We start from the raw sequence: 17156 nt of genomic DNA on the forward strand, positions 1-17156 counted from the left end.
GGTCACGTATCAGATTGCACGTATCAAACACTTGTGCACAAATTTCGGTTTACAATGTGTAAGGTATACACTGTGCACACAGTGTAAATGGTAATTTGTGCACAAGTGCTGGATATGTGCAATTTTTCGCGCGACCGCACGCGTGCGGTGTGGCTTGCGGCGATGGGCGGCTCGAGCGTAAATCGACCCTTTCGGCGCGGCCATGCGGGCGCCGCATCTTGAAAGCGATCTGCGACGTGGCCGAAGTGCGCGCCTGCGTGGGCCTATCTTCAAAGCGATCTGCGATGTTTGCAGAGTGCACGCAGTGCCGGTAGCTTCATATGCGATGTGCTTTCTACGTTTCGTTCGCGTTGAAGCGAGCTGTATGAACGTCAATTCGCTCGCTGCTACTGCTGCGTGTCCTCACTCCAGAGTTTTTCAGCTAGTTCCCGCGGTCATCGAGCGAGATGCGTTCATGCTTACCTGTGCGTGCGTGACACAGTGTTTGTTAATTTATTTAGTAAGCGAATGCTTACAAGTTTATACGGCCGATAAAACTATTATTCTTACTTCGTATAGCTATCTACTAATTTTCTATCGCAATCGATGCTTCGCTTTTCGTGCGAGTCTGCGACATTATTTTTTTTTCTTTGCTCCTGTCAGCGCGACGAACGCGCGGATGGAGCAAGAGCCATCTCGACGTCGGGCGCGTCGGACCGCGCTGGGCGTGTCCGGTTACGTTGGCTGCGCCTGTGCTTCAAAGTATAGACGTTCACGCCAACGTGACGTAGCGTGTGCGCGCGTGCTCATGCCAAGTCAGACTGCATACGCGCCTTAACCGAGCAATTTTTTTTCTCTGACTTTCGTTAGTTCGAATTTTGTATAATTCGAATCTTCATAGCATCCCCGCGGAATTCGAATTAATGAGCTTTTACTGTATAGGTATGAACAAACAACAAAAATACAATATTACGATAACAATACAATATACAATACAAATGGCTGCTGAAGTGGCAATTTACAGCAGAAGGTGGCTCTCACAACTGAATAAATTAAGGCTGTGAATCTTGCTTACAATAACATACATTGCTCAGCATCAGCAAAACCTAGGATGCTTGCATGGAAATGACCGTGCATGCCGCCCTGTTCCAGAAGTCTCCTTTTGTGTTGCCTGTCTTCCTGCGGCCCTTTCGTAGTGGGTATTGTGGCCCAGAACACTATATCCAGTGCTCTTGTTCGTGCCATTTTTTATCCTGGGACTGTATTCTTAACAGGCCATTTCAGTTCACATTCTTGTTTTCTTATCCATTGTGCCAAGCTCCTATAATAATGGTGGTGCAGCTTTGTCTGAGCCCATCATAGATTGCTAAAAGACACCTTGTTAGCCAGCTTGTTAGCTTTCATAAAAGCTAACAAGCTCGCGTTACTATGGCTTGAAAGGTGCCACTTTTTTGCTTGCTTGGAGATTTTGTACTCTAGCAGTTATGTCAGAAACAAGGGCACAGCTTCTGTTAGGTACGCTTTTTCAGGTGCTAGCCTTTTTGCAAGAGTATAACGAGCTCACTGAAGCAACTAAATTATGTGAGAAAGTCTGTGCTGGCCAAATAGCAAACATAAAATGGAGTATTACAGTCAGCTCTACTTCATAGCCGAGCATTGTCGGTTTGTGTCTGATGGGATACATGTCCCCTGTTGTGTAGTGCCTCTCCATTTTGGACACTGTCACCACAAAAACAATTTTCTATAAACATAAGTGGAAACAAACTGAATATCAAATACTTTTCATATAGCTTTCGAATAATGAAAAGCCTTTTCACCATTAGGATAGAGCAATGTTCACATCCTATCTGTCATTACACTGCACATTATGAAGCAAGTACCCTTTAATGAAAGCACAAATGTAGAATTAAAAGCAAATAATGAGTTTTTTTGTATACTCAGGACTGATAGCAGCATACATGCTCGTGTAATACCATAATGAGGTTTTAGAAGATAGCCTTGTGAGCCCTTTAGCATTTGTTTATGCCTTCAAAACTAAATCAGAAATATGCGTTGACCGCAAAACAAGGAAAGCACAATTTCTTTAGTTACAATGTTCATGAAAGATACTGTATTTTTGTGCATATAACCAACAACAAAAGATTGAGAAAATTAGCAGTAAGTCAGTGCAAATTATATGCAAATTTCACCTTGAGGTGTGACTTCACAGCAGGTCAAGCTGGGCTGATGTGAAGCCACAGCTTAAGGCAACATTCTCTGCCATATAAAGTTTCTTTACCTCCTGTAGGGAACCCCACATCTGTGTGTTGTAGCTCTTTCTGCCCTCTTTCGTGGTTACCCATTCTCCTCATAATTTCATACCACCATTTTGCATTTTCACTGGGTTAGCAGTTGACTAATAGTGCACGCAGCGCTGACAAACCAGAATTCTGATCATGCATGCTGTGCTTGACAGCAGTCCTTTGCAGCGTAGCCGAAGATTATCAGTGTAGCCAAATAGGTGGGGAACAAAGACACTGCCCAAAGATGCGATGTGAAAGTGTCGTGCATCCGCGAGACTGTTCTATAAAGATTTAAGCATTGTTGTGCAGTTAATTCTGTGGGTTACACATGCAGATTATTTTTTTCTTTCTGGTTATTGTAATTAAAGGTGCGGGTTATGCGAGGACATGGCTTATACGCAGAAAAATACAATAATGCCACTGTCACGTAAGAGGATGTTACAATCCCATGTATTCATATTTACTTCAGAAGGATAGAAAGTTGGTCGAGTTGGTACAGTAACATGATCTTGGATTGTAGCGTGAAGTGACAGAGACTGGAAGCAAACGTCGTCCTGTTTGCTTCTAGTATCTATTTATGTCAGTTCGCGCTACAATCCAAGATCATGTTATTCATATTTAGTTTGAACGCAACGATGCAGCTGCAATAATTATTACCAAACAGTACCCACAGCTGAATACGTGAGAGTTAAATATGAATGCAAATGATCACAGCTTACCTGGAAAAGTCTAGTTGCCTGAGTGATGCAACATGCCCTGCGTAACTCCTCGTTCTTCGTGCAAGATGAAATAGATGGCATTTTCACTTCAGGTTCTTGTTTGATTAGTCTCTATTTGTGATGTAAACTATTCAAAAAAATTTTTGCATTTTCAAATGGCGACTGCTATTTGATTAGAGGACTGTGTCAAAAAGGGCACCATTTTATTTCTTATTTGAAATTTTTGAATGTTTGCACACCCTTAGAAAGTGATATCCCCCTATGTCTTCTATCTTTAATACAATGGCCATGCTGCTTCTCTCGTCCCTGATTCCGAAATACATCACTGTAGTAGTATTTCAGTGGAATTTGCAGGTAGCACATAGGGCTTATACTTTTTATAAAGGCTATACTTGTGGCCTTCTGCATGTCTTCTCTCTTATAGCATCGTGGTATGCCTTCAGCTATTCAGGTGCACTAGACGCATGAAGAGAAACAAATATTCTTACAAAGCTGAGCCAGAGGTCTTTTTCGTAGTGCTTCTTTGACATGTGGTTGTACTTATACTTTACTACTATGACACGTTACCTCCAAATCTTCCATTACTAGTGCAGGGTTTTGTGCAAAAAGTGCTAGGCATTTCAACAGGCAACATTTATGCACATGAATTGCGTCATGTCTTATAAATATGCTCTGCTGGCTCAGGAGCTGGTGCTTTTGCAGATAAGCGCCAATTTGCTCGTTCGAAATGCAGCTATGGCACCAGCATTTTGGTAGAAGCAAAAAACACCCATTTACAGAGATTTGTGCACTGTAAAATTTTACCCCAGGTAACCAAACCTAGACTATAAACCATCCAACTGTGACACTTCTTAGCCCAGCTACAGCCTTAGGACATAAATATTATTAGGTTATTTTTCCTAATTGCTAGATCACTTACCCCTGTATTCAGATATGCATTTTAACTTGAAGCCCATGCTTGACTTGATATAAACGACGTCTGGCGCGTTCACGACAGGCGTCATTTAAATCAAGTGTGGGCTTCAAGTTAAGGTGCATTTATGAATACGGGGGTTAGAATCTTTAATGTTTAACATTTTTTTATTTAAATGCACCTATATTTATATTCTTGTGAATCATGGTTGAGCATTTTTCCTCAGTTTGTATGTGAATATGGCACTCACTGGTTGTGATTGGTTATCAGCCACCATGCCATGTAGTACATTTCCGGTTGATATTATTTACAAAGTATAGGGTACAGCTATCACAAGGGTAAGAACTTATGTTCACGTGAAGGTATCTGCATTAAAGTTAGCGTTTTTGTCTTCACAGATTGAAACTACTGCATAATCATATGGGCTGAAACAAAGTGTGAGCACATATGTAGCACGCACAGTGCACCTGTTAGCGGCTCCACAAAGCTAAGCAGAGTTTATTGCTTTCTTCTCAGGAAGTTTGCTTGTTTTGCCTGCTGATGTTATAGGCGTGACTCATATGGTGATAAAATCTAAAATACTATTGTGTATTGTTAATGGAGTCCTGCCCAAAGTTGGCGGTGTGGTTGTTACACAAGCTCAGCTATTTCACATGTCTGTACAGTTCTTTCAGAGCAGTCACTGATATAATATGGTGTGTGTGTTAAATCAGTTCCACTTATACATTATGTAGAGAGATATGGAGAGGGGAACAAAAATTCTTCCAACATTCAGTTGTATAGCATGGAAGGTACCCTTGACATTTCAGAAGCTAAGTGTTAGTTCCTAAAAATAATTTGCTGGTATCTTGCTTTGTAATTGGTACAGGGTGGGGATAAGAGCAGTTAACCTTTATTTACTTGAAAAAGAGATCCCTCAAGAACTTTCTCCTAACTACAGGCATCAGGTGCCCTTAGATTAGAGCTGCTTCTGCCTATTCCCTTATATATAGTTTACAGTAGTCTCGCATTTGTCACCTGTGTTTAAAAACAAGTTTTTGTCAAGCGTAGTAAATTGTGCTCATAATGACATAAAACTGTGACAGTAAATTTTCTTTAAATTAAACCTCTGTGGGACATGCAGGATTGTTGCTGTTGTACAGCCTATCTCACAAAAATGAAATGCCTGAATATTCAAGAGGAGTATTCTGCAAGTGTCCACTTAGTGAACATGTTCTCACGTATGTGCACCCTAGCCTAGCCAATGCCAATCAGAACTTCATTAGCAGGGAAAATGGACATGCCCACTTTATGGACACTTACAGAATACCTCTCCAGGTCTCCCCATAAGAGAGCACTGCACCATGGCTAAGCACTTGTGCCTTTGATGATGGCTGAATGGGACATAATTTACTGTGCTCCTTCATACTTGACACAACATTTTCTAGCTTGAATAATGCATTGCATGTTAAACTGTACATATCCCACAATAAGCTGGTAGAATGTGGGTGTGTCCATGCAGCAAAAAAAATTATATTAAATTTATATCGCAGTTGAATTGTACAGCAATCTGGCAACACTGGCAGGTGACAAAATGAAATATGCACAGTCATAGTGTGTGGTATATGTGTGTGTTCGTTTTTGCCTGTGCATGTCAGCCCAAGGCACACACAGCGGTGGGTGCATTTCAGCTACACGTGTGTCTGTGGTTTCAGAATGTTTTGGAGCAGACAACACAGTGGTGGCGCTGCAGTTCATTACATCACACCAGCCATACCAAGAATGGCAGCTGCTGTCAGTAAGGAGGAATAGAGGCAACAATTCTAGATCGAAGTTTCAGGTTAAAATGTGCACTGAAAGCCTCTTCTTGTGTGTGTGTGTGTGTGTGTGTGTGTGTGTGTGTGTGTGTGTGTGTGTGTGTGTGTGTGTGTGTGTGTGTGTGTGTGTGTGTGTGTGTGTGTGTTTGTGTGTGTGTGTGCATGCGTGTATGCACGTGTGTGTGTGTGTGTGCAAGCTTGCATGCCTCTTTTCTCAGTTAAAATGATAAACTGAGAATATTTGAACAACTGTGTCATGGCCCCTTTAAGTGCAATAGAGACAAGGCTGGCCATTATAGAGGTGAAGTAGACTGATTTCACAAGTTTCACTAAGCCGCCGCTGACACAAAGCATGTTGGCAGTAGTAGTAGTAGTAGTTGTTGTAATCCTTGGCAGGCACTTGTGGCAAGAAACATGTTTGTACTATGAACAAACCTGCTTAGCCCTCGAGATAAAAAGGCAGCGAGGCATGAATAAAACATTCTACAATAGGATTGAGGTTGAGGAGATTCACTCCCCGACTTCCCCCTAAAGTTCACTGGAAAAATCCACGGTGGCATTTTTCTCAGCATTTTTTTAACGTTGCCTTGAGCCCAAGTATAGTGAGAAAATGGTGAGGACTACTGTCATCATGGTGCCAGCAGGGTCACTGCACATGCACTCTCAGCATGGGGAAATCGGTGTATTGCTTGGTCATCTTTACTTCCAAGAAGTTGCCAAACAATTGGGACATTACTGTCACAGCTTTCACGGCGCATATGCTTTTTCCCTTTTTTTGCATCCCATTCACTTCATTAGTGCCTCTAGAGGGACCACAGCTTCTTGCATGTGGTTCACTTGTTCATGTTTCACTTTTTGCAGCCTTTTGAGCAGACCCAGATCACTTTCTATAAACTTATGAAGTCACTGTCTATTCATTATGATTGTTGGCACTGGCATTGAACATCTGGGTATACTGGGGAACCTGACGAATTATTCAGTCAGCACTATTAGGGCAGACAGTAATTAGCAATTTGTGGCTGTCATTGCCTGTGCATTATTTACAAACATTCAAATTAAGTGCTCATGTGCATCCTCTGCCTCCTGTATTAATTGTTCTGATGGCAAACCGACTTGCAGAGATCTCCAGTAGTGAACAGTTGCACGACAAAGTTCATTGTATTGGTTTAATTTTTCCTTCATTACAATATGCTGTGAGTGTCACGTTTATAGGAATGCTTTGTGGTGTTGCTAGAAGTTATGCATGTTACACAGTGGGTGTGGAGGCTATCTGGCATGAAAGCAGTTTACATTGCAAAGTTCTGGAGCAATGAGGAGTAAACTTTGTTGCTTGTAGGGTTGAGAGAAAGTCTTGGAATATAATTTTTTTCTATGACTGGCTGACTGATGATAACACAACTGAAAGTATAGATGGCCTTTGTCTTGTTATGCCTTTGTGTCTTCTTTTGTGATGCAGCCTGATACAGCAGCTGGACATATTGATGTATAATTGCAGCATATTTTACTGCTGGATACATTCAGAATGTTTTCCATTTTGATAAGCACTACCTGAGGTCCTTGACTTAGCATTGGCACTGTTATTTTCTTTGAAGCATACTATCTTGACATGTATATTTTCCAGTGTGTGCGGCTTGTTCTTGTTTTCCAAGTTTTCGTCATGCGAGTCATCCAGCAGGACAGACTGCGGCTTCCTTTTTTTTTTTACGTGTTAATAACACATGAAAATGTGTATGAGATGATGGTAATAAGAATTGTTCTTGACAGTGACAAGCAAAGAAGATGTTATCACTCCAACAAGGAATTATCAATTTTATTTGGTACACAAAGTCACATAAATCTAGATGAAGCAACGCACCACTGTGCAACATTGGTACTGACATTGAAGCCTTCCCAGCGTGATGACAAATCAGTACACATAAGTATCTGTTATTAATGCACCATATTTTCTGTTTAAAAAGGCATTCATTATATATTCACATTTGTGCTCATTTCTATGCCTATTTTAAGGCAAACAAATGTTTCCATTTGAAAAGTGGTACTGCTTTTGCATAAATGAGTGTAACAGTGGCAGCCTGCATAAGGGTGCTTTGTATTTGTGCAAGTTTGCTAGGCTCCTAGTGTTCTATGAGCTAGAAGATGCTGTCAACTCGTGCTGTAAGAGAGCATCAACGCTGCTAAAAATGGAGATAGGTAATCACATGTGAAACTGTTTTGTTTCAGATTTGGTTTGGATAGTGAAGCGTAAGAGACAGTAGAAATAATTAACAGTCATGAAAGCGTGAGCCATATGACAGACACCTTGATAAAGAAAATATTAATTTCTTATGACTGGAGCGACACTTTCTTGCTTCACTGCTAGCTCACTTATCACTGTGTGCAGGAGAGAACTGCACAAACGTGATGACACATTGAAAAAGTCATATTTTCTGCAGTTTTTCTACTTGACCACTGCAGGACTAAGCACTCCAGATAGTAAGCTTTCGATTGCACTAAAAAGTAGGTACTGTGAAAATCATTTGTCAGCCCCATTAGTTTCTCATCATGTACACCATTGCAACTGTAGCTGTAGAATTCAGTAAGGGTGGTCTGATATTCATCTGGAAACTTAATAGTACAGGCTGCGAGATGAATTGGGCGTTGGATGGTGCAGAAGTACTTTGCCACACGCTTAGCGTGTAAGGAGTAAGGAGTGACAGTCACACCTTGGATGGCTCCAAAGATTGAGTACCAAATCGCAGTTGTGGTTCCCAATTTGTACCTACCATGGTAGCTCAGTGGCTGCAGCATTGTGCTGCTGAGCTGAAGGCCACAGGTTTGACTCCTGGCCACTGTGTCCACGTAATGATGGGAATGGAATGCAAAAGCATTTGGTACCATGGTTTAATGAATAGAACACATCATTCTTGTAAAATATTCACTGGAATTTCATTATTGCTTATTAATTGGCTGCAGCTTGAGCAAAAGCACCACTCTTATCCTGAAAAGTAATGTTGCCAGCGAAAATTCGAGGTAGTAAAATTTTTAACCTTACTATATTTAGGCACTGTAACATTTTACGTTCAACTTGAAAAAAAATACTTGAAAAGGTTGTTGTGCTAGAGCTCTCGAAATGGCCAGTGACAAGACTACTGATGTGTTGTGATGATGAGGCTGCAATTATTAACTGGTGCAAATGTAACATATTTTTAATTTATTCTGTTTTTATCTTACTTGCTGTGATGACTGGCATATCATGGCGGCAGCTCGGTTGCACATGTGGCCAGGACAAAGGGCAAATATACTGGCTAATGTGCCACGTCGGAAGTAACGGCCAGTAGCAAAGATCTTATTTTTGCATTTCTTTTACGGTGATAGTTGTTATTCAGTCAATGGTAGGAATTGATGTTGCCTAGACAGCATAGGTAGTGTGCCCATTTTGTATTCTTTAGGTTACTTGCATGGAAGCACACTTGTAGAAGCACATTTCTGTTAAATGTGCCCTGCCAATGCAATGCAACACTGTAGTTCCAAATGTGCCAAGTGCATGCTATTTTCATTTGAAATATTGTGCATTGGATTCATCATTGAGTCTGTGAAACTGAATCATATCTTTGCAGACACGTGTTGTTCGTGTTGTTACATTTTTGCAACATAAATATTTTTGCAGGAGAAAATGTTGCAGCCTATATTGGTGAGGCCCAGCAACAACAAGAAAACAATTTGAATGAACGTTTTCTATGAACATTATTCAAATAGGACAGTCATTTCTATTATTTAATTGTGCAATTTGTGAATTACTGCAATTACTGAAGCACAAAGGCTAGTTTATTTCCACATAGGTTGCATTCACTAAGGCTACCCACCACAGTAGCTTAGTGGCTGTGGTGTTGTGCTGCTGAGCTAGAGGTCGTAGGTTCGATCGTGATGGCTGCATTTCAGTGGAGGCAAAATGCAAAAATGCTCGTGCACTTGGATTTCGGTGCATGTGAAACAACCTCAGGTGGTCAGAATGGATCCGTAGTCCCACTCACAATCAGATCGTTGTCCTGGTACGTAAAACCTCAGAATTTAATTTTGATTCACTAAGGAAGTGAGTAACCTTTTTTTCCACATCTCTGGCCCTACTCTGGGTATTTGATGGAAACTTCAGTAGTTGCATATAAGCGGCATATATTGGCACCTAAATTCAAGGCAGGGATGTCCTAAGCCTACACCATCATTTTGAATCCATAAATCTGGTGACTCAAGAAATTGCAGGGACATTGATTTGTTTCAGATATCACATAAAATATGTTTAATATAGCAAGAAACAGTAAATTGAAATTGTACTGTGTGTAACTGTCCAACAAGCCATCCCTCAAGTGGTATGGCCACAGGTAGCCCGTTGTCTTTTCATCCACTTTCAGTTCCATTAATTTATCATTTCAATAATTCAATTAATAAGTTCAAGTAATTTTTCCTATGCTGTCCTCGGTGTCTTTGTTTGTTGGCTGCTTATGATATGTTATAGAAAACATGGCACAAAGCAGCTAAAATTGTGCTCCAGTGCCATCTTACATAATTCACCTTCTGGACTCAAATAGGTTTTTTCTTTAGTTCTTATTTTTGCATATCATATTCACTGCTTTTCTACCAAGCATTTTTGTTCCTCTCCAATTGTGCCATGTCTTGCAATGGCACAGCATTGCATTTATTAAATGCATGGTGAAGCTACTGCTAGGTTAGTAAAATTAATTATTTACTAAGTATTACCATCATTGATAGATAATGTTAATATGTATTTCGTGCTTGTTATTTCAGTGATAAACTTTCAGTTTCAAGCAAGACATGAGGAACTGTGTGTAAAAAACTTAATGCTAATAAATCTTTTTTATGCAGGCTTCATAGAAGGCAGTGTATTTTAAGATTAAAATGGTAGGGAATTCTCAAGTGTCTGGCTCTAGAATTCATAAAATTCCTGGCTCTGGCATAAAAAATTATAACTTTCATTCATCACTTAAAGGAGCCCTGAAACACCTTATAAAAGGTGTGGAATGTGTGGTCTCATGAATTTTTTCTAGCAAGAATGCTTTAAGTACACCTAGTTTGAACAGAGTTATTGGCAATCAAATGCCATACCCTCACAGCATTTCCCTTTTTTTTTTTTTTTTTTTTTTTGTACGAACTGCATTCAAAGCTGTGCTGCCATGTTCAGCCCATCGTTACAATGTGTCGTCTATTTCATCACCTCAATTTGAGGCCAGTCACTGCAACAGATGATTGTGCCACACAACCTCAAGTTCAATAAATGCGAAAGCTCAGATAGGCCACGGTTTTAGCGCAGTGTTATCATTCACAGCCACCATATGGAATCACCATCCCCTTAGTGATGAGATTTATTTGTGATTGCTTCTGCCAGAGGTACTGTTTAGTCATGATGTCTCAAGAAATCTTATACAGTTTTGCCTCATTCTTATGAGCCTCGTTAATGTGGATTACTCGAAATATGGAAGTTTTTGTGAGCATGAAACTTTTCCAATGCATATGTGCCCCATTAATGCAGAAACTCTCTGCCCACACAATAGACATGGCACAGAAGCAAGCACAAAGCCCAGAGTGTATTTTTGTGTTAATATAAAAATTGTCAGTATAGACAGGACCACCTCTAAATGGAAGAAGCCAGAAGCCCTTTGCACACTGGCAGTGAAATGCCTGCAGCGTGCCACAGTCAGCAGTGCTCATTGCTGTCAGCAGCACGACTTCACTGGCCAGCATCTTTCCCTCTGCAACACTCACACGATAGCTTTGGTACTAATATTTTCTCTCAAGAGTACAGGCTTTTTGAAATGAAAGACTGAGCCTTTTGTCTTTCCGCTGTCCTACAGGCATCTTGTGGCAGAAGTCAGTGGAGACAGACGAGCCTTTCCTTTTATGTGCTAGTTTGTCAATAAGCTGTAGCTCTCCCTAATGCACTCTTCTGCTGGGTTCAATTCTTTTGATGTTTCTCTTGGATTCAATTCTTTGGGCGTTTCTCTTGGATGCACTTTCTTTGAGTGAAAGCACCGTTGTTGGGAATTACATCATTGCAAAGCCTGCCATCACAGTCCTCATGGCCATCACAGTCCTTGGTCCTCATAGACTGGAATTCTTTTTAAAATAGTGGTGATTAGAATGCACTCCAACTTGTGAAAGTTCAATTCTAGTGCGCAGCACAATGTGGGAAATGAACTTCATTTAAAGCATATTCTTCTTTCCCTCCATGTATACTTTATTGTTTTCCATAAGTATTTGTTGTTAACTAGGCATAGCTGTATATTGTTTTCTCCAATTTTAGAGTGACAAATAAATGTTGCAGGGGTTCTGAAAAGTTGAAGGAATGGACTAACAGGCTTTTGGGCATAATTGTGGGCTCCCACCTTCATATTCAGGAATAATATTTGGCTCAGATGTTCATGACAGCATTGTCTCTTGACTATGCAGGCTTATTTACCACGGTTAAAAAAGTGTTGCAAGGCCAGCCCCTTTAGGATTTCACGTTGTAATTCTGAGAAACAGTGTGAAAAGCGCACTTTAGTATTGGTGGTGAGTAAATGAAATCACTCTTCAAGCTAGAAATGGCTGTTGTACCAATGGAAAGTAAGCCAGTGTCACACAGTGGGCCTCTGCCCAACTTTGCCTGAGAGCATTGGAAGATTCCTCATGTACATACTTTGTCAAAAGTGTACAGGCCGCTCTGCATGACCATTGTTAGCACAGGGACCATGTAGTGTTGTTTTTATTGCTTCTCCAACAGTCCAGCAATATGGCTAGAACTTCTGTCATTGCTCCATTTAGAGCGTTGTAACCCTAGGAGCTCCATCACAAGCCTCACTGGCAGCTATAATCATGCCTGTATAATTTTGACAAATGCTGTACATTCTCATGTTGTTCCTTGTTAGTGAGATAGCATTGATCATGCCTCCTCTTCCCCAAACCTTGCCATTTTGTTATCTACCAAAAATGTGTCACCAATACATTCTATGCCCCATTAATATAGTTTGTGCGAATCAGCCCTAAAAACCAATGTAAGAAAAAGATATGTATGCACACCAGCAGGAGTGACTTTGACTCCTAAGTCTGGGTCTATGCTGTGCTTGTCTTTAGTTTGTACCAGTATCGCTGAAGATGGGGAGCCCCATTTTCTTGGGCTGGTGTTCTTTTGTCTTGGCTTGTGAGGAGCAACCCATGTTCATCATCTAGTTTCAAGCCATGCAGTTGTTTTTCACAGCTTGTGTATGTTATTTGGCTATCTACATTCCTTTCATTATCATGAGTCCAAACAAGCAAACTTAGCAGGCATTCAGGTAAACCCTTTTTCTAGAACAAGTCTTCTTACTGTCGGTGTGTAGGAAGTCGCCCAGAAGTGTCATATATTTTTGAAATATGGGTCTCATGGTGCAAAAATTTGGTGCAACAAATAGGGAATTTGTCCACATTTTCCAAAAACAACTTGGGAGTTAAAGGTATAGTGGCCAAAGTCCACTCGTTTCTTAGAGCAGTGTTTCTTAAATGAAGGCTGAGCTCAAACTCTACAACTCCTATTTATGAGTCAATGTTGAGCTTCAACTTGTATTTTGCTTTCATTGACAATCGATTTCTCAAGCTTCACTACTGTTGATAGTGTACTTAACCCCCAGCTTCAGAACCCCCCCCCCCCCCCATAGCTCAAGGAACACTGGCCTACACACTTGCACATGAGAACATCATTCCACTTTGATTGGATGGTGCAGTTGCAGCCGGAACAGTGGAATCATGTTTACTGTGATCTTTTGATGCAACATAAGTGCAACAACATAAGTGCAACGGAATGTTGTTGGTTTGATCTGGTCATGTCCGACATACATTTTCTCAGAATAGTGGCCACTCTTGAAAAATTCACTATGTAAGGAATAATATATATATTTTTTAAATCAATGGTTATTTTCCTGCTCTATTCAATGGCTGAATTATACCATATTCTCGGTGTTCTAAGACTACTCTAACAAAACATTTTGCATGACGGCACATATTTTACCGGGACATAACTTGTTAACTTGTTCGATTTTTAAGCATGCATGTGAACAATTGGCCGAATTAACCTAATTTAAAATCAGAATTAAATAACGAAAAGTTTGGGGGCTTTAACATGCATGACATACTTTACATATTGTGACTTTTTTTTTCTGCTGGCATTAATGCCCATTTTGATTTTTTTTTTATAGATGCATCTGTACGAAGGCTGATATATTAGCATACTTTACTTTCCCATCTCTACCACTTTAGATATCTTTTGGTCCTTATATTTGCACTGTAATGGACAAATGAAATGCAAATAGAAAATTATAAAGCAGAACACTGTGCAAGTAATAACTCGAGAGTACTACTTTGCACTGCTGCACACCTGGTCATGAAAGATGGCGCAGGTCTCAAACTAAGTATACAAGCTCAAATATGTCGACATCACACGAAGTGGAGAAAGTGGAAATGAAATAACACGTGCTAGTTAATTGAAACTTTGTGTTTCGCTTGCCTGTGGTCACACATGGTGAGCTGGCTGAGCAGCTACAGCAACAGGGTTCACAAGCCAGCTGTATACCAGTACACAATTTAAGAGGCCCTCAAACAACCTTTGCCCGCGCTGATTCTTCCCTCTTCTGCTGCTTGAGTACAAGGTTGTACGTTCGATTCTGGCAGCAGCAGCACCCATGACTACGAGTGCAGGACATTGATGTGCTTGTGTACAAAATTTTGCTGTACATAAAAAACAAAACAAAATTAGCCCAACGCCCTCCACTATAGCATCTCTTGCAGCTCCGGTATAGATTTGTGACATATCACAATGGTTACTGTTAGATTGTGCAGGGCTAGTGTAGCAAGCAATATGCCCACACTCCTGTGCAACATGTTTTTTGCGTGGCTGTGTACATGCTATTTGCTCCCACCCAAAAAAGCATGCCAGTGGTAGCTATACCGTTCATTTTCTCACTTGTGTGCACAGCGAGTCATGAATATGAATATTACCAAAAACAACTATACAAAGAAGGGTGAACAGGAACATTACACAGATTCTTTAGACATTCAAAGTTCTGGCTGTCGAGACTTGGCAGCTGGCGCTGATACATGTTTGGGAACTTTGCATGGGTGAAAGCTTAAAGCTTTGTAATTATAATTTATTCAGCTACATACAGTTTCTGCATACTGGATTTCCTTGTTTGTGCCTGCCTCTATGTTATGAAAATTCTGGATGATTTTGTCAAAGCACTGTTCTCAGCTGTCTGGATTTACAGTTGTTTTAAGGTTTTAAGCAGCAGAACAAGCATTTTGCTTTTACATTAACTTTTCCCTCTTATTCTCAATGTATGAACTTCGCTCCATCAAGGATTATCAGTCCAGCTTTCCTGAAATTTCTCAGTGCACGTTTTCATCATGGTTAGCATCCATATTCTAAAATTTCACCTTGTGAAGCATGGTATTTTAAACTGCACTTAAAACTGCAAAATCAATTCGTCGTCACTGCCTCCTCCTCATGTTTCTTTTTTCTGCTGTGGTTTGCATAGTCTCTTTATGCAGCATCTAATTTATAAACTAAGTTGCAAAGCTTAGTTTATATATAAAAGCTTGGTGTATCATGTTTGGCATATCATTCTGCATAGCGTAGCTAGTGTATCTAAAGGATTTTTTTGTAGAAGCTGATGTAGCTGTGCCTTTAGTTGTGCTAATGGAATTAAATGTAAATGGTCATCATACCTGTGTCCTACATAACCAACACACAATACTATAATCAAAGTAGGGAAGCACAGCTCTTGCTTTTTAGTAAGGTGGCACATCAGTTCATTTTAATTGTAGAATTATATATACAGTATAAAAACAGTCTCTATGCCATTTGCTTGTTTGTTCTTAAGATAATGTTCCAGAAGGCACCAATTGTTTCAAGGATGTTCCACATCTGCCACTATGGTTGTCAGCAGCACTGGCTTACTCTCAAGGCTATGTTCCAATAGCATGCATGCATGTTGTCTTCCATTGTTGGGAAACACTTCATTAGTATTCAGTCCTATCTGAGTTTGTTTCTTCTGCTTTATTTGAAGAAAAAAAAACAGCTATTGTGATGCTATTAATGGAAGACTAATCTGTGGCTCTTCAACTTTAAACTGCTATTGGTACTTGGAACACTAATGAGGTGTTTTCTCACAAGAGTGGACAACTGTGCATAAATAGCGAAGAAAGTGAAGGAGACAACCGTCACTGTAGCTCAATTAATAGAGCACCACACGCATCCCACTACTGACATATTGCCATACTTTCATTTTTATCACATATATGAACAAAGGCATAAAATAAAAATATTTCAATGTCCCTAAGCTTTCCTTAGCTTCAGTGACATCTTACTTCTGTAGTAGCCACAATTAAGCTCCTAGTTTTCCTTGATTCTCTTGCAAACTGTTCCATTTACTTTAACTGTATGTTTGGCAGCTTGTGTTGTTTTATTACTTCTGCAGGCTGTTTAGCACCCAGAGCAAATCTTGTTTATTCTTTTGCACTTTTCATTCTTGCATTGTGGTATTTCAGCACTGTGAGAGCATTTGTTTTCAAGATATAAACAAACAATACGTGATAGCATCAATTTACAAACCGCCAACTTTGCTGCATATCCAGATTAATATGTGTGAAGCCCCGTCATCAGAAAGCTGTGCAATACTAAGCGATCCATGATTTAAGTTAGTTGAAAGTTAGATAATTTAAGGTGCAGCAATTCATAGCAGATTTTTGCTTTAGAAACAAATGTTAAGGGAAACTTGTGTGCATAGTGAAATCATTGGCCTCTTGTGCACAAAGGCAGCTTTGCTTTCATTGCTTTGGTTTCATGTATACTTTGCAATTTTCATCAGCCAGTGAGTAAATGTGTTGTTTGTATTTTTCATTTATACTATTTGCACTATTGCCACCAGTATTTTATAAACTAGTCGTTCTTAGTGGTATATTAGTGTATGTTGTTCTATGAAGTGTTTTTCCCATCCATCATATATGGGTGCTATGCAGCGGTGGGTTTATAGCGGTGTTGACTGATGTGATGAATTGTAGTTACTAATTCACCTGGTGCATTGTTGTATAATAAAAATGTTTCTAGACCCGTATTTGGTATTTCTTTTTAACCAGTCACTGCTCTTGAGAACTAGTTATGTGCTTTTTGCTGAGCACGAGGTCACTGGTGTGGTTTCCAGTCATGGCAGATACATTCCAATGGGGGCTGAATGCAAAAACGCTTCTGCGCCTTGCTTTGGGTGCATACTAAATAACTCCAGGTGGTCAAAATTAATCCGGAACCCTTCACTACAGCATCCCGCACAAACCACTGTGCTATTTTGAAACGTTGCACCCTATAATTGTAATTTTGCAATTATGTGTTTTCATGAAGTATGTAGTAACGCTAATTAACCTCGCAAAAAGGGGGAAAAAAGATTATTTTTGTAAACTGCTGCTGCAGCACTAT

The 17156-nt window shown here is 40.1% G+C and overlaps 1 long non-coding RNA gene across 1 annotated transcript; it reads left to right on the forward strand.

Moving 5' to 3' along the window:
* The first annotated feature begins 141 nt into the window (after positions 1 to 141).
* Positions 142 to 16800, forward strand: LOC142579076 (uncharacterized). Its single transcript, XR_012827350.1, has 2 exons — positions 142 to 2745; positions 2864 to 16800. It is a non-coding gene; the product is annotated as an uncharacterized LOC142579076 (long non-coding RNA).
* Positions 16801 to 17156: the final 356 nt, after the last annotated feature.

This window comes from Dermacentor variabilis, chromosome 1 (genome assembly GCF_050947875.1).
Source record: "Dermacentor variabilis isolate Ectoservices chromosome 1, ASM5094787v1, whole genome shotgun sequence".
NCBI classification, from domain to species: Eukaryota; Metazoa; Arthropoda; class Arachnida; order Ixodida; family Ixodidae; genus Dermacentor; species Dermacentor variabilis.